Consider the following 24,760-nt stretch of genomic DNA (forward strand, 5'->3'; position numbering starts at 1 on the left):
GCATTTCATCTCACATCCTTTGTGAGGAAGCTCATCAATTGTTGACGATTTGTCAATAATGAAGTTCTATCATTGAAAACCAAGCACCATTATTCATTTGATGCTGTTTGACTTCTAGTCTTGCTTTGCAAGGCTATGTGTATATAGTCATGAAGCGTGGCCTCTCTCCATGCTTGCACTTACTAGCCAACAATGGGAGAGCTCCGGAAGGAGCAAAGGTCCCCACTGGAGCACGGACACTCCCTGGCCCAGCTGGACAAGCGCGTCCAAACAAGGATGATGGACAGCAGTCTGTTATGAGTGTTTGAGTTCTTGTTGGTCACTGTCCCTAAAGTGTGTAGTTCATGGCATTCAAGCATTTTTTTAGGGCTCATGGGGAGAACGTTATCAAATCTACAACACTATGTCCGCGATTCTTTTCTCTCTGTTTTTAAAATAGGCTCCATGCCCAACATGGGGACTGAACCCACGACCCTGAGATCAAGAGTCAAATGCTCCACTGGTGGAGCCAGCCAGGCACCGCCCAGCATGCTCCCTATTCTTATTCTATTTGTGCCATGCCCTGAAGAGTGACCATGCCATGACACTGATTGGCCAGGCACTGACCAGCTCTGGACAGAAGGTTAATTTGAACTGGTTCTTTGAGTCTTATTTTTCCTTGTCCCAGGAGTGTCCCTAAGCTCACAGGATTTCGGCATGACTAGGGCTTACTCATACTGACAATGCCATCAAATACCATGAAAGGGTCTCCTCCATTCTGACCAGATTGAGGTCAGGTGCTGAGGAGTAGCCCACCGTTCAAACAGAGTTTGACTGGCTTGTCCTAAACGGTGCCTCCAAACCCTCAGAATCTTTGAACTGAACACAATCATGGCTTCAAACGGACCAGGCTTTCTATGTCCTTTTCAGATGAATGACTATGGCAAGATCTGGACTTCTATGGCTCAAGAGCTTCCCTGGGCTATGTGACCACCGAGCTGACCTCATAATGACAAACAGTGTTTGGGATTCCCCTTGGCTCAGGGAATTCCTGACATCCACGCAGATGCTAAAGCTTCTTTGCACAGTAACTACTGATCCCATGGCTGAGTCATAAGTGCAGTTCGGTTCAGTAGTTAGAGCACGAGCACTGGAACTGCAAGCCTGGTTTCACCTCCTGGCTCCTTTACTTAGAGGAGTTCATGAACCTGGTCACATTCATCTCTGTGCCTCCGTTCCTCCACCTGAGGAATAGGGAGAGGAAACAAATCATCGCATAAGTGTGTGATGAGCACTGAATGAATGAACACATGTCACGTGGTCAGAAAGGTGAATTAGAGGGTCTAGCTCTTGTTTGAGATCTCACAATTTCAAAAGTTCCAGAGCTGGATTCAAATCTGGGAGTCTGAGTTCCCAGACCATTGCTCTGTGACACACAGCTGCTTTGCCTAAATACAAGCATTTTACCCCAACATGATTTCTTTTGGACAGAATCAGAGGCAAACAACAACAACAACAACAACAGCAGCAGCAGCAGCAACAACAAAAAGCAAACGAGCAAACCTATTGCTGTCTCCCTGAATCCACTCTCTGGGGCCCTTGTCCACAAATATCCATGACTGTTCTCTAGAATGTTCCAGTTGCCTGTCTTAAGGTCAGCAGATCAAATGAGATGAATCCCAGTGTAAAGGAAGGGAGGGTCACTGTTACAAAGTCTTGTGTTTTCAAACATGTGAAACAATGCCATCTTGCATTATTTATTCCTCACACAAACAGAAGTGCCTCCAAACAAACTTTTGTCAAACTTGTCAACTCATAGGAAAAAAAAAAAACATAGCTTAGTTTTTGGGAAGAGATCTGGATGAAAGTTCAGGAGAACTAAGAAACACATTACATCAAAACCACTTTAATGTAGACACGTTCTGTTTTCAAGCTACAATCCTATGTGCAAATGTATGCAATCATCTATATAAACATATATACTTATATATATAATGTGTGTGTCTCTGTTCTTGTGTCTACATCACCTATTTTTCTTTGTGCATCACTAATAATCTGTGTACTTGGTTATTGATCACTCATTAACTCGATCCATTAACCAGTTACCCATCTTTCACCATACATTAAAGGCCGGCTATTCATTGCGTCACCGAGAAAAAAAGGTCATGCTATTGTCACCATACTTACGTCTGGGGTGCTGAATGGGATGGGTGGTAGCATACCATTGAAATCTCTAGAAAATGTCATTTTGGATAACACCCAAAGTTCTTAGAAATGGAAATGTGTGTTTGGGGGTCATAAATTGAAACGTAGACTCTCATCTTCTGAGGATCTCTTTGGGGCAACTATTGATAGGAACGAACCCACATGTCCCCCAAATCCTGAAATCCATACCCCTTTGGGGATGAATGGTACAGGGCAGACATTGTAAGACACAGAAAACAATGATAAGTGTCCTCCATATCAACCTTTCTGGGTTCACTCTAAATTTCAGAAATGCATAATGTGAATATAGAATTTAGGATGCTTAAAAAAACTTAAATGAGGGGCGCCTGGGTGGCACAGCGGTTAAGCGTCTGCCTTCGGCTCAGGACATGATCCCAGAGTTATGGGATCGAGCCCCACATCAGGCTCTTCTGCTATGAGCCTGCTTCTTCCTCTCCCACTCCCCCTGCTTGTGTTCCCTCTCTCGCTGGCTGTCTCTATCTCTGTTGAATAAATAAATAAAATAAAAAAAAACAAACTTAAATGAACATAGACACTGCCGTATTTTCCCCCCTTGAGAACCTAGGGGTGACAAATGAGGGGTGCAGGATATCATAGGAAGTAGTCCATTGTTCTCCATGGAGGACAAAAACCAAGGCTGCTAGCTCAGTAGAACCGCCAACAGTAGAAATCAAGCGATAAAACAAAACTATAAAACATATGTAGATGAAATTGGGAGAGAGGAAATTTTCAATGATGAGAAAAATGGTTTGAGAAAGAGTTAACTGAGTGATAGCAAACAGCATTCAGAAGATCATTATGAACATATCATCACAGCAGGAACCACAGCAGGAACCACAGCAGGAACCACAGCAATTTCCCATTCTGAGTTGGAGCAGCAGAGCAAACACCAATCCGCAGGAATGGGGCAGCTCAAAGAGTCCCAGCTGGAAAGGACAGCAGAGGTGTGGCTCAAGTCACCATGGCGACAGTGTCATCATAGACGTTTCAGAGTCAATGCAGCTGCACAGTGGCCAACTTCTGGTGTCAACAGGGGCCTGTCTTCACAGACAAGGGGGGCATGGTAGAGTAAACGCTTTGTTTCAAAAGTTGAACCCCAGTCTCACACATTCTCACTCTTTTTTTTTTTTTTTGAAAATAAACGACATGAGGGGGGATGACCTGCCACCACCCCCCAAATAGAGTCACTAGCCAAACTTCAGGGTGAAGAGGGAAAAGAAAAACAGATTGAGAATAAATAGAGGTCCCACTCTTGATTTAAAACACCATCCCCACCCATTCTATCTTCCGGAGTCACCAGACATTTCTAGAACAAAGTTTAAAATGGGTCCCAGATGAAATGAAGAGCAGTGTTCACAGAAATTCCATTCTTCAAATCATATTTCTCTAAGCATATACTAATGAAATTATGTCATTTTCTCACCATCTATGCATACTACCTGATTTTTCTCTGTGTATAGCTGAGAGGACGTACTTAGTTACCTCTCAACCTTTGTGAATTTCTTGGTCAGTATGTGTATGTAAAGCAGACTCTTCCCTGAATAATGAGGGGGGAAATATCACTGTATTTTCACCACTGCATTTCTGTAATAGTGAACGGGTTGAGGGCAATACATACAACTAGTACTTTTCTAAATGAAGTATTTTAAATATTCCCCAAAATGCAGGGTTCAGTGTGTGTTCTGGCTCATGGATGTGCACTCAATAGACACAGGATTTTGATCTGTTCATGAAAAGTAGCAATGGAAACGGAAGGAACCAGCTCCAAATATACATAAAGAAGGAAACCTTTTAGAACAAAACCAAGTGCCATGGACTTAACCAAGCAACTACAATACATGGTAAAAAAAAAAAAAAGTGTATGTAGTCGGGAAACCTGGTGAATCCTTGGACTCTGAATTTTGGCTCAGGTCATGATCTCAGATTCGTGAGATCAAGCCCCAGAAAATAATGGCATAAAACAACCCCTTTACTTTGGTAAAGTACTACTTTGGTAAACCTGGTCACAAGGTTAGGAATTCATCCAGGACACAATGCTGACGTTAGAAAATGAAAGGTTTCAAATATCCACACCCAGGATGATCCCCACTAGGTAGAACTTGGGGTCCATGAAAAGAGCAGCCCTAGGCCCAGTGCCAATAAATAAATGAGGGCTTTCTATTTCTCAAATCCACAATCCAGAATCCAAGTTTTGCAGGCAGTTGGAACTTCCTGTGTTAGTGAACAGATTCTTTGCAAATGCCCACATCTATTCTTTGCATGTTCCCCGGATCTACTTCCCAGTAGGGTGGCCAGAGGGCAACCAAGGGGAGTCCATGATGCCAGTTGTGTATCTGAACCTCTCAGCACCTCTTTCGGATTCTATCTGAACCAAATGCCCACTTTGGACACTCCTCAGGGTAGCAGAAACCATGAGGTTGTCATTGGGTGTATCTACATCTGAGGTCATACCCATTGGAGAGAAAAAACAAATTCAGCCACTGGTCAGAATGCAGAGCCTGGACATAGAAGAGGCCCACATATTCCTTCTGCATTTCAGTGGCTTATCTCTGCTCTTTCCACAGTCAATAAACCTTCCCACAGAAATCTGTCCTGAACATCGAACTCAGGACTCAATTAATGATGCCTATAAGAGAGACCTTGTCTCACGATCATTAAGCAGTGAATCAGTAAAAATGTAAGGAGGGAAATAAGCAAGACCAGACATAGGGGGCCGTATGATTTTTGAAGCCTTTGCTTTTTTTTTGCACTCTGGGGTAGCCACATCCTTTTCCATATCAAAATGTTAAGACACACATTAGTAGTATCATTTTCCCCCCACAAAGCCAAGAAAAAGGACGAGACTGTGTTACATGTCTTGCGAGGGAAATCAAGAGACGAGGCAGGTGCTTTCCATAGGGAATAGATTTCACCTGAGGTTTGGCATGGCAGGGAGACCTTCCACAAGGGCACCAATCAAGAGCCCAAAGGAGGTGGGGAAGCAACAGGAAAGGAAGAGTGTAAGAGGCGATTGCTCCTCCAAAGAATAGATGTCTCACAAGAAACCGATCTGTCCTGATAATGGACTCTGTCGGGTGGCTCACTTGTGTCCAGAGCAGGACTCAACCGTCAGTCTTTATCAGAGACCTACCAGATCACTCTGCTCTGCACTTGGGACTGAGGGGCACAGGCCCATAAAATGCCCAAAGTCAGATAATTCCCACCTTTCGTGGGGAACCAACTGTGATATCACAATCTCTGAGTCCTTAGTGAGGAAGGGGGCAGTGGGGTCATTTCGGCATCCATGGCTTCACCTAGGGAATAGCTCTCAGCTAGGCTCCACATCTTTGGTCTTAGAAACCAACTTCCCCTACTGCCAGTCGAACCTGACTCCATGCTTCCAAGAGACCACAAAGCACAGAGGACCCCCATGGGGGGGGCTTTATGCAGTCAATTGGTGCAGTGGAGGGAGATGTGTTCATGTTTCAAGTACACCCCTGTGCTCTATTTCCTGACACCAACCACAACCAACTCGCCAAGTTCTCCAACAATTCAATTCATACTCCACGGATTTCAGGGCTCAGTCCCACAAGTCTGTCCCCACTGCAGAGGCCAGTCACAAATGGGGTGTTCAAGCTACCCACACTTCTGCCCAACCACAAGGTCAGGTATTCCCTCAGACCCCCTCCTTAGGGTTGATAATTTCGCTAGAATGACTCACATCCATAAGTGGATGGATAAAGAAGATGGGCTCCATGTATAAAAAGGAATATGACTCAGCCATTTGAAAGGATGAATTCTTACCACTTACATCGACCTGGATGGAACTGGAGTGTATTACACTGAGTGAAACACAGCGGTCAGAGAAAGACAAGTATATGGTTTCACTCATAGGTAGACTCTAAGAAACAGTGCAGAGGATCATAGAGGAAGAGAGGGAAAACTGAACTGGAGGTCATCAGAGAGGGAGAAAAACCATGAGAGACATTTAAGTATATGAAACAAACTGAGGGTTGCTGGAGGTGAGGTGGGTGGGGGGATGAGGTAATTGGGTGATGAGCATTAAGGGGGGCGCGTGATGCGATGAGCCCTGGGGGGTATACACAAATGATATATTATTGAACACTACATCTGAAACTAACGATGTACTATATGCTGCCTAATTGAATTTAAATTTTAAAAAAGGAAAAAACAATTATAAATACACTGTAATAAAAGTTATGTGAATGAAGGGGGAAAAAAGATCGACTCAGAAGTCAGGAAAGCACTTCCCTTTACTTACATCGACCAGTTTATTATAAAGAATACAACTCAGGAAACGTCCAATGGAAGAGATGTGTATAGCAAGGAAGGTCTAAAGGGGGTGGGGAGTGGTGGAGAGCTTCCACGCCCTCTCTGGGGGAAAATCACTTTTCCAGAATATTAATGTGTTCACCAACCTCTTGTTCAAGACTTTTTATAACCCAATCTTCAGCCCCCTTCCCTCACAGATGGCCAGTGGCTGGGCCTGAAATTTCCAATCCTTGACTCCCAGTTTGGTCCTTCTGGTGACCAGCCCCACTGCGATGCCATTTCTGGGCCCCGCCCTATGTCAGCTCTTTAGCCTAAACTCTGGAGAGGTCTGTTGGAAATTTTATGACTAACAGAAGGCTCTCCTATCCCTCAGGAAACTGCAAGGATTTTAGGAGTCCTGTGCCAGGAACCAGAAATTTATTTATTTATTTATTTATTTATTTATTTATTTATTTACTTACTTACTTACTTACTTATTTATACATTTTCCACAAAGCACTTCTCCAGAAAGGCTAGGCAGACAGGACATTGGCTTGCCTCTTCAAACTACTTCATGGTGGCTTCCCAGAGGGAGATCACCTGGACAGCTGAATGGCAGGATCATCTGTGATTTAAATGCTATTGTTTCCTGAAATCCTTTCATCCTTAAAGTGGAAATACCTAATGGGTTCTAACTAAATGTCCTTTCTAGTGCTAAGGAATGAACACACAAAATCAAGGGCACATGGTCCAAACCGAGAGAGATCTGAAATGCCGATTGGAAACCAAGTCTAGAATCCTCACTGGGCTTTGAGCTGAGACGGAAGAAGGATCCGAACTTAGGCGGATCCTCAGCTCTGTCTGCAGGTCCTGCCTGGCCCAGACACTAACCCAGAGCAGGGTTGAGTTTAAGATGTCCTGACAGTGCAGAATTCTCCACCTTCTAGATCAGGGCTCTCTGATAAAAACCTAATGCAAGACACAGACATGGTTTCATGTTTTCTAATAAGCACACTGGAAACAAGAGCAATGAAAATGGTGAAGTAAATGTAAATGATGTTTTGGGTTTGGTTTTGTTTTTTAAGGAGGCTCCTGCCCAGTGTGGAGTGCAAGGCAGAGATTGAACACACAACCATCAAGACCTGAGCTGAGATCAAGAGATGGTCTTTTAACCAACTGAGCCACCCGGGCACACTAAACAATGTATTTTTAATTCACTATCCCCCAAATGTTCACATTTCCACATGTGACACAAGAAAGGTGGCCACATTTCAAGGGCTCAAGAGCCACTCTGAGCTAGTGCTACCATATTGGACAGGGCAGACAGAGATCGTTTACATCACGGAATCCTATTGGCCACTGCTGTTCAGGCTGTCTCAGGCTATACTGCACTATGATTTATGAACATCCTGAAATAATCCACTCCTTCAGACTGAGTGCTGAGACTCACATCCGTGCCTGGAATTCTCAAACCCAGAGTCAATGTGGGACAAAATTACGTACATGTTGCCAGGCATGGGTGGTAGTGGCTCAGTAACAGTTTAATCAACCTCGTCTAAACTCTCCATCTTGCTCTTGCCTTAGCCACCCTCTGTAGAATGTGAGAAACCCATGAATGGAATGAATGATTATCAATCATTTTAATGAATGAAAATAAATTAATGTAGGGCTCCTCTCTACTCGCCTTGAATCCTGGCCTCCAGGCGTTTACACAGTGATGAGGCTTCCATTGGCGTTCTCACTCTCCCTGTATTTACATCCCGTCAATGTCTCTTCGGTCTGAGATTATTTTTACTCCATTAAGGGGTACATAATAGAATATTATACCCAGAGGGTGTATCTTCCCAGTTCTCTGGACACATTATATTGGCTTCCAGTGGTCCCCAAGCAGGGAGTGCTTTGGCCCCCAGGGAACACTTGGCAATGCCTGGGTACATTGAAGGTTCCCAACTGTGGGGCGGGTGCTACTGGCATTTGGTGGGTAGAGGCCAGGGATGCTGCTCCACATGCTACCAGGCTCCCTGCAGCTCCCACAAGAGTTCCCTTGCCCCAAATGTCAACAAAGCCAAGGTTGAGAAGCCCTGTCTTAAGCCATGTCTGCTAACACCCTTTAAGAAAAATGGGGGTTCCTAGGGGAGCCCCGCATTGGGCTCTGCATTCAACATGGAGTCTGCTTGAGATTCTCCCTCTCCCTCTGCTCCTCCAACTCACGCTGTCTCTCTCTTAAATATACAAATAAACATTAAAAAAAAAAAGAATGAAAAATGGGGATTCCTCCTGATCTCTTTTAACCCAATATTAAACGGTCAATATCTATCTCTATGGAATTAGTCACAGACCCCACTGATGTAAAAAAGGAATACACCTATTCTTATATTTCAATTTTTCAAAGTAGCAAAAGTGTTTTGGGAAGTGTTCTCTCAAAGCTCACTCTCTGGACCCAGTCATTTCTCCCCAACTGTTTTTCTCCATGATTGCAAATATGTATTTTCAAGCATTGTTAGACAAACTGGAACGGGCCCCAGACCACCCAAAATTGGACAACAGCCTTTCCTTTTTGAAAATTTTGCAAGAGAGCATAATAGAAACAAGACATCTAAAGTTGCAGTAAATCATATCGTGTCTTTTATCCAAACTAAAATTCATATTCACAGAACAATTATTACTGATCAGCCATTTCACACAATTTTTCACCCCTTGTTAATGCTAATAAAGTGTATGAGTTTTGCATCTGCGGGTGGCTGACCAAAGTGTGACCCCACAGCATGTATAGCCTGTTAGAAGGTTGTGTGCCTCACAGTCAAATCCAACCACCATTTCTAAATATTGCAACTCATGAGTTTCATATTTGCTTTCTTTTGTTCACCACAAATTTGGATACATTTGAAAATGTCCAAGAATAATGAGAATTGTAGACTTTACTTCTGAGATGGGAAATTACAAATAATTTTCATAACATCTTCATATTTCCCTTCTTTTTTTAAAAAAAATTTATTTATTTATTTGACAGAGATAGAGACAGCCAGGAAGAGAGGGAACACAAGCAGGGGGAGTGGGAGAGGAAGAAGCAGGCTCATAGTGGAGGAGCCTGGTGTGGGGCTCGCTCCCATAACACTGGGATCACGCCCTGAGCCGAAGGCAGACGCTTAACTGCTGTGTCACCCAGGCGCCCCCATATTTCCCTTCTTGACGTCGTACCATAACTTAGGTAAATGGCCTTTGGTTTATTCTTTGCATAATGTCCAATCAAGTTTTCTCCCTTCAATTATGTTATATTGTTTTACAGTACTCCTAGATAAGCAGGAAAGTGTAGGGAGCATGAAAATCAAGAGATAATATAAGGGAAATCAGATTGATTTCAAGTTATAAAATTATATTCTACATCAATCCAGTAATAACTATTTGTTGTCTACTTTTTGCTGGATACTCCTTGTAGTTGATATCCAAAATCAAGACCACAGACCCAGCTATTAAATTTGTCTCATTCAAAAAGAATTAAGACCACACCCATCCAAAAAGAAAAGAATAGTAACCGATTCTATTAGAAATGTTTATAAGTTGGGTACCTGGGTGCTTCCGTCAGATGGGCGTTGGATTCTTGGTTTCAGCTCAGGTCATGATCTCAGGGTGCTGGGATCCAGCCCTGTGTCAGTTCCACACTCAGGAAGGAGTATGTTCCCCCCCCCCTGCTCCTCTCCCTGCTTGTGAGTGCTCTCACTCTAAAATAAATAAATAAAATCTTTTTAAAAAGAGAGAAGGGAGAAAGAAGAAGCAGCAGCATTTATAAGTTGTTCTGGGAGAGCAACATAAAGAAATGATTTGTCTTGGGACAAAAGGAAAGGTTCCTACAGGTAGGAATAATTGAGGGGAGACTGGATTTAGCTGAGTTTTGCCATGTCATTAAGGTTTAATGGGGTGCCTGGGTAGCTTAGTCAGTTCAATGTCTGACTCTCGATTTTGACTTGGGTCATGATCTCAGGGTGGTGCAGTCATTAAGTGTCTGCCTTCAGCTCAGGGTGTAATCCCAGAGGTCTGGGATCGAGCCCCCTATCAGGCTTCTCCTCTGGGAGCCTGCTTCTTCCTTTCCCACTCCCCCTGCTTGTGTTCCCTCTCTCTCTGGCTGTCTCTTTCTCGGTCAAATAAATAAATAAAATCTTTAAAATAAAACAAAATAAAAAAAGATTCTCTCTCTCCCTCTTCCTCTGCCGCTCTCCTCCCTATAAAAAGGATAAAGGTTTCCAGAAAGAAGGCAGGCTGAACATTTACCTATGAGTTTAAACTGCTCTAATTTTTAGTAGTCTTGTGAGGAGCGGATAGTGAAGATACCCCTCATTATCAAGAGACAGAAATGTTTACTAAACTGAGCAGTTGTGGAATCAGATGGGTCCTTGCCCTCTGCTGGGCATTTCAGATAGTAGAATGGAGGAGGGGGTAAGCCTGGGTGGGGACCGGGAAGAGGGAAGAGCTGGCATAGTTTCGGACGCAGCACCACCTAGCGGCCAGCTGTGTTTGCGACCACTGGACTCACCAAAAGTTCAGGTGTCACTCAAGCCCGAAAATCCACCAGGGCTTTCTCAATTTGAAGAGAAAAACACAAAATAAGTGAGGCACAACAACAAAAACCCCTCAAATTTCTCTGAGGGTTCGCCAAAAAGGATATTTAAAATATGTATAATTTATGAACTGTTGTTATGACTTCCCATATTTTGAATCTCACATATATTTGGCTTCAAGGTTTTGATACACCTGTATTTTTATATTTCACTGTGCAATAAAACATGGTAACAATAAGAGATTTCTTTTTTTAGTCACTGAGTGGCAATAAAATCAACGTGAAGAATCCATCTCAGAGGATGGGAACGAAGCAGAGCCAAATGCCATCCCCCTTGCTTGGTTCCCCATGATTCCTTAGCAAATAGGTTGTGTGTCCATCAGTCTGGACCTGCATGTTCTAAATAGCTGAGCTAAAATGAAAGAGAATTTGTACCGATATTAGTGATGGGTGACTATTAATTAGTAAAGCTGAAGGCTTTAATCTTAACAAAATATGAGTCGAGTTGAAATTGGAATCTTACCTTCCATGGTGTGGATTAATGATGAAGCATGAATTTTTACAAGTATATATATGGAGTAATATATATGGAGTAATGTTGATGAAGTTAAATACATGACTGATTTTGTCCAGAAGACAAGAAAAAAATTATACTTATTGGCCACAGGCAATTCTTGAGATTTGTAAATACTCAAATTCAAATTTTCTGAACGTGTAGCTCCCTTTGAAATTTTGGTCAATGCCGAATAAAACCATTTGTGGCACAAACTTTCTGTCATCAGCAAATCGCTTTTCTCCTAGAATTAAATTAAAATGAATCAGATTCAAGAGGTGAATGCTGGTATGGTAGGTGGGAAGAGAACACTTTCACAGAAAGTGCCCCTTGTGGATCATTCTTGTTCCAGAACTGAGTCCCCTTTGGAGGGAGTGGGAGACCCGAGAAGAATCTCACAGAGGACACACCCAATCTTGTGCAATTTTGTTTTTAACTTCTCAGGGTTCTACAAAAGGCAAATATGAGAGAGCAAAGTCTGGGGAATGAAGTATTTTACTAATACAGCAAGCGTTTCTGAGCCCAACTCAATTCCAAGCACAGCATGTGCACCTAGAGACACTGGGGGCACTCAGGCTCTCTGCTCCCGGAGCTGTGGGAAGGACTAGATTTTCAATACCCATGCTGGAGAGCTGATCAAGTCTTCCTTTTCCTTAACCAGATCATAGCTTGGACTGTCCCAAGATGAGATGCTGAACTGAGCTCCCCATTGACTGCTTCCACCCCTCAGCTGCTGCTCCGGGTCTGAGTGGCGGCCAGGTGGGACCAGCTCCCCGAGCTGGAGGCTCTCTGAGCCGAGTCTGGCAGCGTCTGGCAGACGTCTAATGTGACCCACCTGCGTCAATCATAACTTTTCTCGTAGCCACATTACACACAGTAAAAGGAGAAAAGTCAAAAGAATTGTAATTGGAAAAATGGTATCACACCAACATGCATTTACGTCAATGAGACAGTGTTTTAAAAATCTCAATAAAATAATTTAAGTTCTCTTTCTTATTCTGGTTTCAGCATCCAGTGTCCATTTTACACTCAGAGCACATCTCAATTCAGGTGAGCTGAATTCCAGGTGCTCGAAGGCCACGGGTAGTTGGTGGCTACAATATCGGACACCGCAGATCTGGTTCATTTCACCAGCTCAGGTCAAAGCTGAATGACCAATTGCACCATTTATCCTAAATAGCATCTCAGATATCAGAAGTTCCAGGCCAAGAGTCATTTATTTATATTTATATTTATATTCATATTCATATTTGTATTATGCTGTAGGCCATATCCTTATAGAGGGATGAGAAATACTAGGTACATGACAGGTCTATGCAAGCAAAGAGGATAAAACCTCAAGCCCTCATGGTCATTTGGGTCATTAAGAAACTCCAGTATACTTCTTATTCCCAAGAGTGGGTCTGGCCGAACATTTTAAAGAACGAAGCAAATGTCTCATCTGCCTAGGTTATCCAGAAAAAACTATGTACCTAAACTGTGCTTATATCCGCGGCCACTAGTGCATCAATTCATGGCCGAAGGAGCCCCATGGGAAAGGTTTGTCGTGTCCCTTCTGCTCTGTGGTCACTCAGAAGAATGAGATCAAGACACAGGGTCAGTTGGGGGAGCTGGTGTCCAAGATCAGGGATCTGGAGTCCTGGGTTCTGGGACGCACGTCCAGGGACAAGAGGAAGGAATTGGGCCCTGCTAAGTGAGCTGCTGAAACACAGAGTCCAACCCAACTTTCCAGTCCAGAAACTATCCTGTGGGCAAGGAAGTTTCACCACGGTCCCAGGGGAAGGCAGGGAAGCTCCTTTCTATGCAAAGCTCCCACTGGGGAAGTTAATGTACTTAACTCCAGGTGAGAAAGGCAAAGTCCTGCCCTCTGGGCCTGTGAGGAGAGGGAGTCTGACCACAGAGGCTGAGAGTGGGGACCCTGCCCCCACCCCCCCTGCAGTATGACCCATCCTGACACCGGCACCTGCACAATGGACGGAGACCTGAAACTGCCCTCTTTTCCTTGCTCACATTCCTTCTTCTTCCTCACTCATCATCAAACCCTGCCTGTGACTTTCAGGTAAAAGCCAATCAGTACACCTCATGTTAGCATCATTACTCTTATGCCTTTATATATTCCCGCAAGAAGAGGGGACAGAAGACACTGCTTTTTCAACTATAATACAAGTTGTATTTGTTTTATTTTTTTTACAAAAGTGGAAAGTGAAATGTATGCAATTTTAATCCTGACTGCTTAACATATTCTGAATTCTCACTGCATGGAATTTCCTTCCCATCTGAGTGCTTCATTTGGTTCTCATGTACACGAGTCATCTCCAGAGCCTGAGAAATGCTGCTGCGAGGTGACCCAGGCCCTCCACACGTCTCCACAGAGGCAAGAAAGGAAACTAACCTGTCCAAATTCCTCTCCTCTGTCAGGGGGGTGACAGGGGCTCTACAGCAGGTGCGGCCCCACCAACACCCGTGCCTGCCAGTGTTTGCCCCCAGAGCCGAGCCCTGGAAGGACTGGGGAGGCCCCGGGCAGGCCTGAGGGGAGGACCCAGGGTGGGCCGTGACCACGAGGTGGGAAGCGGGCCCATCACTGTGTAGCTGGAGCAGCAGGTTTGACAGGTGCAGGGACTCTGGCTCTGGTGCTCAGAGCCTCTGTCCTGTGCCTGGCTCGTCCCAGGAGCTCAGTGGGACCGTGAGAGCCATTGTGTGCAGCCAACCCAGCAGCCTTCACACAGGCCTCTAGAATTCCCGCCAGCCAGGGAGGGTCTCTGGGCCACTGCACCCGGGCCTCTCTCCCATGGAGCCAAGTGCAGGTTTTATTCTGATCCCAGGACCGGGGATGTGGGTGAGGGGAGGAGGAGAGAGAGGTGCTCCAGGGCGTGCCTCCCACCTGACTTCTGCAGCAGGACCCGGGAGCAGTGCAGGAGCCCCCCAGGGAACATTCTCTGTGCCCCCCTCCCTGGCAGCACCCTTTCCCCCAGGGCAGACCTGAGGGCGGTCCCTGCAGGGGCCGGTCCGAGACCCGAAGGTGCAGAGGGAGAGGTTCCCTGGCGCTTCCTGCACCTGGCTCGCAGGGAAGCACTGTCTCCAGCTCAAGTGTGCTGGACAGACTGTGTCCCACCAGACCACCTCTGGCAGGGGTCATACCACACCTAACCCGGTAACTCCCCTGCTCAGTTCCCAACACACGAGATTCAAACATGAGCCAGGTTTGCTGCCTGGCAGATGCAGAGCAGAAAAGAGCAGGTCTCGGGGAAAGATCATCTTAAATAGCAGAGCACACCTGAAACCCATCCACATAATATCTCCTACTATTTTGTCATTGATATATGAAGAAAACAAGACAAACATCACACATATTTACTTCTCTCTGATTTCACAACCCCAGTCTCCCACCTCAGTCTGCAAAGCAGCTCGTGAGCCAGACTGCTCCCGGAAACCTCCTCTCTGGATTCCTACCTGAATGTAGGTCTCTTCGGGAGGAGGGGGCAGCAAACAGAGAGAGGAGTTGAAATGGGAGAACATGGCAGGGGAGAGGGAGGGAAGAAGGAGAGATGAAGGGAAGGAAGGTCAACCACCAGTTTTGATTTTGTGGTTCCTAGTGTGGATGACACAGAGGCGGTCTGTCAGCCCTTCTCGCTTTCCAGAAAGCGAATGGAGACTGGATTGTTTGCCAGAGCTCGCTGACATTACGGTGACCACATTAACTCAGTAGGTGTAATCTAAGCGCTGAGCACGGGCCAGGCTCTCTTCACAAATCAGCTCCTTAACCCCCCACAGGCCCTGTGATCTAAGTTCCCATCCTACCCACAAGGAAACTGGGTCTCAGAGAGATGAAGTGACCTGCCCAGAGCTGCACAGCACATGACTGGACAGGCTGTAATTCAAACCCAAGTTCCCAGATTCCAAATGCCAGAGACTTGACTGTCACACTGTCCCACTCTCCAAGGAAATTGCTGTTTATTGAGCTCCTACTATATGCTGGGCACTGTGTGAGGCATGAGGGATACAGGGATGAATAAGACAGAGCCATTCTATGTGCGGCTTGTCATGGGTCATCTGCACTGGGAACCTCGAGGATGGAGCCAACTTGTTCCCAGCGTCTAATATGGAGCGTGGCCCACAGGGGTATCAGTTGATGTTGGCTGAAGAAATGCACCCACATGTGCCCTTGATTGCTTTCACTGATGGAGTCCCATGATTGCTGCCCATTTTAAAGACAGCAAAATGGCGTGACCAGACTGAAAACCGGAACTCCGGTGCACTCACTGGAACCAGACTGAGACCAGGAGCTCCAGGAGCACACGGGGGTGGCTGGCGGCTGGCAGTGTTAGAAACACAAAGGACAGAGATGCGCCGGCCCTGGAAGTGAAGGCTGCGACGCTGGGTTTGGGGCACACATCCCGGGATACTGCAGGGTTGAGCAGCACCAACAGAATCAGAGTTAAAGTGGCCAGAACATCAGTGGAGAATGGTCCGCGATCCCTCTGTTCTGAGACAGAGGCTGAGATTCAGCCACTGCTGCTCTGACTCTCAGAAGAGGCACAGCAAAGCCCAGGGAAAGCCGCCAGAGAACAAAAGCCTGGAAATACCGGCTCACAGTGTGCCCATCTCCATCCCCCCTCGTGGGCGACATGGAGACGCTACCCAAATAGGATTGCCTGAGTATCGGTGCGGCAGGCCCCTCCCCCAGAAGGCAGGCTGAAAAATCAAGAAGCCCACATCCCTAAGATCCCTATAAAACAAGGACACACGGCCTGGGTCCCGGTCAATAATTTGGGCTCTGGACAACCCTGCAACCTCTCCTCATCAGAATGACCAGAAGGAGAAATCCCCCCCAGCAAAGAAAAGACAATGAGTCTGTGGCCTCTGCCACAGAACTAATGGATATGGATATAACCAAATAATCAGAAATGGAGTTCAGAGTAACAATGGTTAAGATGATGTGTAGACTTGAAAAAAAGTATTAACGAAAATGTTAATGAGAATATAGAATCTCTAAGGGCAGAAATGAGAGCGAATCTAGTAGAAATTAAAAATGCTATGAGTCAAATGCAGTCAAAACTAGATGGTCTGACAGCCATGGTGAATGAGGAAGAAGAACGTATCAGCAAATTGGAGGATGGGTTGGTAGAAGAGAAAGCTGGAATAGAATCTGGACTCAAAAAAATCCACGCTCAAGAATGTAGGTTACGGGAGATTACTGACTCAATGAAACGTTCCAATTTCAGAATCATCAGCATCCCTAAGGGGGTGGAGAAAAACAGAGATCTAGAAGAGATACTTGAACAAATTGTAGCTGAAAACTTCCCTAATCTAGCAAGGGAAACAAACATTCATGTCCATGAGGCAGAGAGGACCACTCCCAAGCTCAACCATGACAAAACTACACCATGTCACGTCATAGTGCAATTCACAAATATTAGATCCAAGGATACAGTATTGAAAGCGGCCAAGGCAAAGAAGTTGCTCACATACAAAAGGCAAAAATGTCAGGATTACATCAGACTTGTCTACACAGACCTGGAATGAGAGAAAGGGTGAGGGGGCATTTCTAAAGTGCTTTCAGAGAAAAACATGCAGCCAAGGATCCTTTATTCAGCAAAGATGTCATTAAGAATTGATGGAGAGATAAAGACCTTCCAGAATCGCCAGAAACTGACCAATTTCATAACCATGAAACCAGCCCTACAGGAGATATTAAGGGGGGGTTCTATAAAAGTAAAAAGGCCCCAAGAGTGATACAGAACAGAAAGTCACAATCTATAGAAACAAAGACTTTACTGGCTACATGGTATCATTAAAATCATATCTCTCAATAATCAGTCTCAATGTAAATGGCCTAAATGCTCCCATAAAACACCACAGTGTTGCAGATTAGATAAAAAGAAATGACCCATCCATTTGCTGTCTACAAGAGACTCATTTTGAACCTAGAGATACATTCAGAATGAAAGTAAAGGGATGGAATACCATCTTTCACTCCAATGGACCTCAAAAGAAAGCTGGGGTAGCAATTCTCATATCAGACAGATTGGATTTAAACTAAAGACTATAGTTAGAGACACAGAAGGGCACTATATTATTCTTAAAGGATGTATCCAACAAGCAGATATGACAATTATAAATATATATGCCCCCAACAGGGGAGCAGCAAGATACACAAGCCAACCCTTAACCACAAAAAAAAGACATAGAGATAAAAATACGCTAATAGTAGGGGGCCTCAACACTCCAATATCAGCAATAGACAGATCACCTAAGCAAGAAATCAGTAAAGAAATAAGAGCTTTGAATGCCATACTCGAAGAGTTGGACCTCATAGACATATATAGAACACTACACCCCAGAACCAAAGAATACTCATTCTATTCTAATGCCCATGAAACATTCTCAAGAATAGACCATGTTCTGAGTCACAAAAGAGGTCTCAACTGATACCAAAACACTGAAATTATACTCTGCATATTCTGAGACCACAACACTCTGAAATTGGAACTCAACCACAAGGAAAAATTTGGAAGAAACTCAAACACTTGGAGACTAAGAACCATCTGGCTCAGGAATGATTTGATAAACCAGGAAATCAAAAATCAATCTAAACAATTTATGGAGACCAACGAGAATGAGAACACAACAGTCCAAAACCTATGGGATACTGCAAAGGCAGTCCTACGGGGAAAATACATAGCCATCCAAGCCTCACTCAAAACAATAGAAAAATCTGAAATGCAGTTTTTATATTCTCACCTCAAGAAGCTGGAACAGCAACAGAGGGACAGGCCTAATCCACGCATGAGGAAGCAGTTGACCAAGATTAGAGGAGAAATCAATGAATTAGAAACCAGGAGTACAGTAGAGCAGATCAACAGAACTAGAAGCTGGTTCTTTGAGAGAATCAATAAAATGGACAGACCACGGGCAAGACATATCCAAAAGAATAGAGAAAGGACCCAAATTAATAAAATTATGAATGAAAAAGGAAAGGTCACAACCAACACTAATGAAATTGGAAGGATTATTAGAAACATTTATCAACAGCTTTATGCCAATAAATTAAGCATTCTATGAGATGGAGGCCATCCTGGAACCCATAAACTACCGAGACTGAAGCAGGAAGAAATTGAGTTTTTAAACAGGCCAATTAATTATGAAGAGATTCAGTCAGTGATAAACAACTTTCCAAAAAACAAAACTCCAGACCCGGATGGTTTTCCTGGGGAATTCTACCAAACATCCAAAGAATAAATAATACCTATTCTCCTAAAGTTATTTCAAAAAATAGAAACAGAAGGAAAGCTACCAAACTCATTCTATGAGGCCAATATTACCTTGATCCCAAAACCAGGCAAAGACCCCATCAAAGAGGAGAATTACAGACCGATTTCCCTAATGAATATGGACACCAAAATCCTCCACAAGATCCTGGCCAATGGAATCCAACAGTACATTAAAAGGATTATCCATCATGACCAAGTGGGATTCATCCCTAGGATGCAAGGGTGGTTTAACATTCCCAAACCTATCAGTGTCTTAGATTTTACCCAGAAAGAAAAATTCAAAAATCATATGATTCTCTCAATAGATGCAGAAAAGGCATTTGACAAAATACAGCATCCTTTCCTGATTAAAACCCTTCAGAGTGTAGGGATAGAGGGTACATTCCTCAATCTCATAAAAACCATCTATGAAAAGCCTACAGCAAATATCATTCTCAATGGGGAAAAGCTGGAAGGCTTTCTCTTAAGATCAGGAACACGACAAGGATGCCCACTCTTGCCATTATTATTCAACATAGTACTAGAAGTCCCTGCAACAGCAATCAGACAATAAAAAGGGATAAAAGGTATCCACATTGGCAAAGAAGAAGTCAAACTGTCTCTCTTCGCAGATGACATGATACTCTATATGGAACACCCAAAAGAATCCACCCCCAAATTATTAGAAGTTATAGAGCAATTCAGTAATTTGGCGGGATACAAAATCAATGCTCAAAAATCAGTTGCATTTCTATACACGAATAATGAGACTGAAGAAAGGGAAATTAGGGAATCCATCTCATTGACAATAGCACCAAAAACCACACGTTACCTTGGAATTAACTTAACCGGAGATATAAAGGATCTATATTCTAGAAACTATAAATTACTCTTGAAATACATCGAAGAAGACACAAAAAGATGGAAATATATTCCATGCTCATGGATCAGAAGAATTAACAGAGTGAAAATGTCCATGCTACCCAGAACAATCTACAATTTCAATGCTATCCCGATCAAAATACTGATGACAATTTTCAAAGAACTGGAACAAATAGTCCTTAAATTTGTATGGAACCAGAAAAGACCACAAATTGCCAAGGAACTGTGGAAAAGGAAAAACAAAGCTGGGGGCATCACAATGCTGGATTTCGAGCTGTACTACAAAGCTGTGCTCACAAAGACAGCATGGTACTGGCACAAAAACAGACACATAGACCAATGGAACAGAATAGAGAACCCAGAAATGGACCCTCGGCTCTTTGCACAACTAATCTTTGATAAAGCAGGAAAAACATCGGTGGGAAAAAGACAGTCTCTTCAATAAATGGTGCTGGGAAAATTGGACAGCTACATGCAAAAGAATGAAACTTGACCACTCTTTCACACCATACACAAAGATAAACTCCAAATGGATGAAAGACCTCGATGTGAGACAGGAATCCATCAAAGTCCTAGAGGAAAACATAGGCATCAACCTCTATGACATCGGCCACAGCAACCTTTTTCATGACACATCTCCAAAGGCAAGAGAAACAAAAGATAAAATGAACTTGTGGGACTTCATCAATATAGAAAGCTTCTGCACAGCCAAGGAAACAGTCAAAAAAACTAAGAGGCAGCCCACAGAATGGGAGAATATATTTGCAAATGATACTACAGATAAAAGACTGGTATCCAAGATCTACAAGAACTTCTCAAAGTCAATACGCGAGAAACAAATACACAAATCATAAAATGGGCAAAAGATATGAACAGACACTTTTCCAATGATGACATATAAATGGCTAACAGACACATGAAAAAATGTTCAAAATCATTAGTCATCAGGGAAATTCAAATCAAAACCACACTAAGATACCACCTTACACCAGTTAGAATGGCAAAAGTTGACAAGGCAAGAAACAACAATTGCTGGAGAGGATGTGGAGAAAGGGGATCCCTCCTACATTGTTGGTGGGAATGCAAGTTGGTACAGCCACTCTGGAAAACAGTGTGGAGGTCCCTTAAAAAGTTAAAAATTGAGCTACCCTATGACCCAGCCATTGCATTACTGGGTATTTACCCCAAAGATACAGACATAGTGAAGAGAATGGCCATATGCACCCCAATGTTCATAGCAGCATTGTCCACAATAGCTAAATCGTGGAAGGAGCTGAGATGCCCTTCAACAGATGACTGGATTAAGAAGTTGTGGTCCATATATACCATGGAATATTACTCAGCTATCAGAAAGAATGAGTTCTCAACATTTGCTGCAACATGGACAGCATGGGAGGAGATAATGCTAAGTGAAATAAGTCAAGCAGGGAAAGACAATTATCATATGATTTCCCTCATCTATGGAACATAAGAAGTAGGAAGATCGGTAGGGGAAGAAAGGGATAAAGAAAGGGGGGGTAATCAGAAGAGGGAATGAAGCATGAGAGACTATGGACTCTGAGAAACAAACTGAGGGCTTTCAGGGGGTGGGGGTGGGGGAATGGGATAGACTGGTGATGGGTAGTAAGGAGGGCACGTATTGCATGGTGCACTGGGTGTTATACGCAACTAATGAATCATCGAACTTTACATGAGAAACCAGGTATGTACTGTATGGTGACTAACATAATCTAATAAAAAAACATTAAAATTAAAAAAATGAGAAAGAAAAAAGAAATTCAACGGGGGCTCGGGGGCCCTGCCCGTTCTCCCGCCGTGAATGCTCGGCGGTGCCCCGAGGGGCCTGGGTGGTGGCGCGGCGGCAGGCTGAGTCCGGCGCTGGGGCTCGGGTGTCCCCAATCCTGGTCGCTGCAGCACCAGGCCCCTGGGGAGGGGCCCCTCGGCAGCCGACCTAGGGTTAGGTTTAAGACCTAGGAGCCCGGCAGGCCTGATTCGCTGGCTGTGCATCAAGGTGGGTGTAGGGCCGAGGTGAGAGCGCAGGTGAGGGGGAGCCTGGGCTCCACTGTTGGGGCGCGGGGACCTGCCCAGTGTAGCCAGGAGTTTGGGGGACCCTCCAGTTCTCCCGCCCTGAATGCTAGGTGGTGCTCCAAGAGGCCCCGGTGGCTGCACAGCCACAGGCTGAGCCTGGCACTGGGGTAGGTGTCCCAAATCCCCAGGTCTGTGGTGAAAGGCCCCTGGGGAGGGGCCCCTCGGCGGCCGACCTAGGGTTTGGGTTAGGCCTCAGGAGCCGGGCTGCTCGATCCACCGGCTGTGCCGCGAGCAGGGCTACGGGCCACAATGTGGGCGTGGGGGAGGATGAGCCTGGGTCCCACGGTTGGGTCGCGGGGGGCTGCCAATGGTCGCCGGGGGCTTATGGAGCCCTTCTGGTTCTCCCACTCTGAATGCTCGGCGGCAGCCCAAGGGTCCCGGGTTGCTGCGCGGCGGCAGGCTGAGTCCCTCCCTGGGGCTCAGATCTCACGAATCCCCGGCGTTGTGGCGCCTGGCCCCTGGCGGCGCCTGGCCCCTGGGGAAATGCCCCTTGGTGTCCTACCTAGGGTTAGGGTTAGGCCCCAGGAGCCCGGAAGGCCCTGCTCGCTGGCTGTGCGGTGAGCTGGGTGGCCAGCCAAGGTGAGGGTGCAGGTGAGGGGGAGCATGGGCGCTAGGGTTGGGGCACTAGGGGCTGCCAAATGTTGCCTTTGCCTTGGAGGGCCCTGCCTGTTCACCAGTCTTGAATGCTCTGTGACGCCCCAAGGGGCCAGGGTTGCTGCGCCTCAGCAGTCTGAGTCCTGCCCTGGGGCTCAAGTGTCCCCAGTCACCGGGGCTGCGGCACCAGGCACCTGGGGAGGGGCCCTTCTGCGGCTGACCCTGGGTTAGAGTTAGGCCCCAGGATCCTGGCAGGCCTGATCTGCCGGCTGTGCTGCGAGCTGTGCAGCGGCCTGAGGTGAAGGTGTAGTGGAGGAGGAGGTTGGCCCCAATGTTGGGACGCGGGGGGCTGCCGAAGGTCGGGGGGGGGGGGCTCGGAGGGGCCCTGCTGGTTCTCCCTCCCTGAATGCTAGGTGGCAGGTTCCCAATTCGACTGGATGACTTCAGTTGGGGGGGCAGGGATGAGGGAGGGGCTGAAGAGAGGGTCAGGGTGATCCATTCTAATGAGCCTCATTCAATGGTATCATTCAAATGCAGAGAGCTTTCTGTTAAAGTCAGAGCCTGGGGCTTCTCTCCACTGAATGGCTTTCCCCACCTTCCCCAACCCTTAGACTGCAGCTTGCAAAGTTCTGGGAAGAAAGGGAGGGAAGGAGAAAGGAAAGGGGGAGAAGGGGAAAGAGGATCTCTGAAGAGTTCACCTCATCTGGGTGTCAGTCCTTCATTCCATTTCTATGAAACATGGACAGAGGCCTGCCTTCTGTCACTGCCTCAAGCTGAAGTAAGGTGCAGTAGAGGCTTTGAATGGAAGGGTCTGATACAGTGCAGGTGGCAACTTTTGGTCCCTTGTGTTAATGGAGGGGGTCTCAAAGATAGTTTCTTATCTGAGAACTTAGATATTTTTCTACATGGTTTGGTACTATATGACTTCATTGATTTTATCCCCAAGTATACTCTATGGAATAGTAACAGCATAGTACAACCCAACTGTCTCATTCTGTCTCAAATCGATCTGATCCGGTGGGCCTCGGAGAGTACAGATCGGTAAATCAGTCTGAGCCCCTCCCCCCGTGGTGGTGGTGGGGGGGAAGGTCGTGGTGGTTAAGAGCTTCTTGTAGCCAAGTAGCTTAGTGTTTGGTTTTACCTACTTGGGTTCTTTTTTTTTCCCTTTACATATCTTTATTAAGTAATCTCTACACCCAATGTGGGGCTCAAAGTCACAACCCCGGGGTCAAGAGTAGCATGTTCTACTGACTGAGCCAGCCAGGTGCTCCTATTTATATGGGTTCTTATTTCCAAAGAGGAGTTAATAGAGGTGCCGCAAGCGGAGTTAACTATCACAGACTCTGCCTCATTCAGCAAGCAATCCTGTAGTTCATAAGAGGCATTTCTATGGAAACAAAAGGAAAACACTGGTTAATGGTTGGAACAAGGGATAAACCCAGTGTCTAAGTCCAGAGTACTGCCAGTGAGAAGGTCTCTAGGAAGTCAGGCTTGAAGCATCCTCAGATAGAGTGAGGGTGGGCAGGGGCAATCTGACGAATTTGTCTTGTGTGTAGTTCAAATGTCTCATTTTGAGTGGCCCATAGAGCAACAGGCACAAAGATTGTCTATGTACGAGCTATCGTTGCCATTTCCCTGAAATTTATTTCAAGTTGTCCAGCTTTCATTTGCCAGACTTCAGGAAAAAGGGCAGTTTCAGTTCTTAATGATTGTAGGGTAAGAGAATGGGAGAATGTTGGAAACCTTAGTTTGAAGAGTCATAGTCAGAGACTCAAGGAAACCCGAAGGATTGAGGATCCAGTCCAGGTTTATAGGCAAAGAACATATGTTCAAAGATAATTCGTCAGAACTAGCACCTAACACCTACAAAAGTGTGTTACTGAAATACAATCTTTCTCCCTAAAGTCACCTTCATTCCTGTCAAAGATAGCCAAATGAAGATTAATTTGTTTGTAAAACAAGTCCAGTTTTTAACAAACATGGCCTAATCATCTACATAAGCACAGCAGAAATAGCAATTGACCATATCATATATAAGGTCTTTCTTTCTTTCTTTCTTTCTTTCTTTCTTTCTTTCTTTCTTTCTTTCTTTCTTTCTTCTTTCTTTCTTTCTTTCTTTCTTTCTTTCTTTCTTTCTTTCTTTCTTTTTCTTTCTTTCTTCCTCTCTCTCTCTTTCTTTCTTTTTCTTTTTTTCTTTCTTTCCTTCTTCTTTTAAATCTGCTTTGATGTAGCTTTTTATAAGGAATTTTACATTGAACCTTTAACTGCCTGTTTAAAGCCAAGAGCCAAGCCAAGTATTTCCCATCGGATTTGCCTGCAAAACCTGTAGATTGGGGTCAATTGCTCTCATCTTGAGGTCCTCCAAATTTCCTGAAGTTCCTGCAT

Source organism: Ursus arctos, unplaced genomic scaffold (genome assembly GCF_023065955.2).
Source record: "Ursus arctos isolate Adak ecotype North America unplaced genomic scaffold, UrsArc2.0 scaffold_3, whole genome shotgun sequence".
Taxonomy (NCBI): domain Eukaryota; kingdom Metazoa; phylum Chordata; class Mammalia; order Carnivora; family Ursidae; genus Ursus; species Ursus arctos.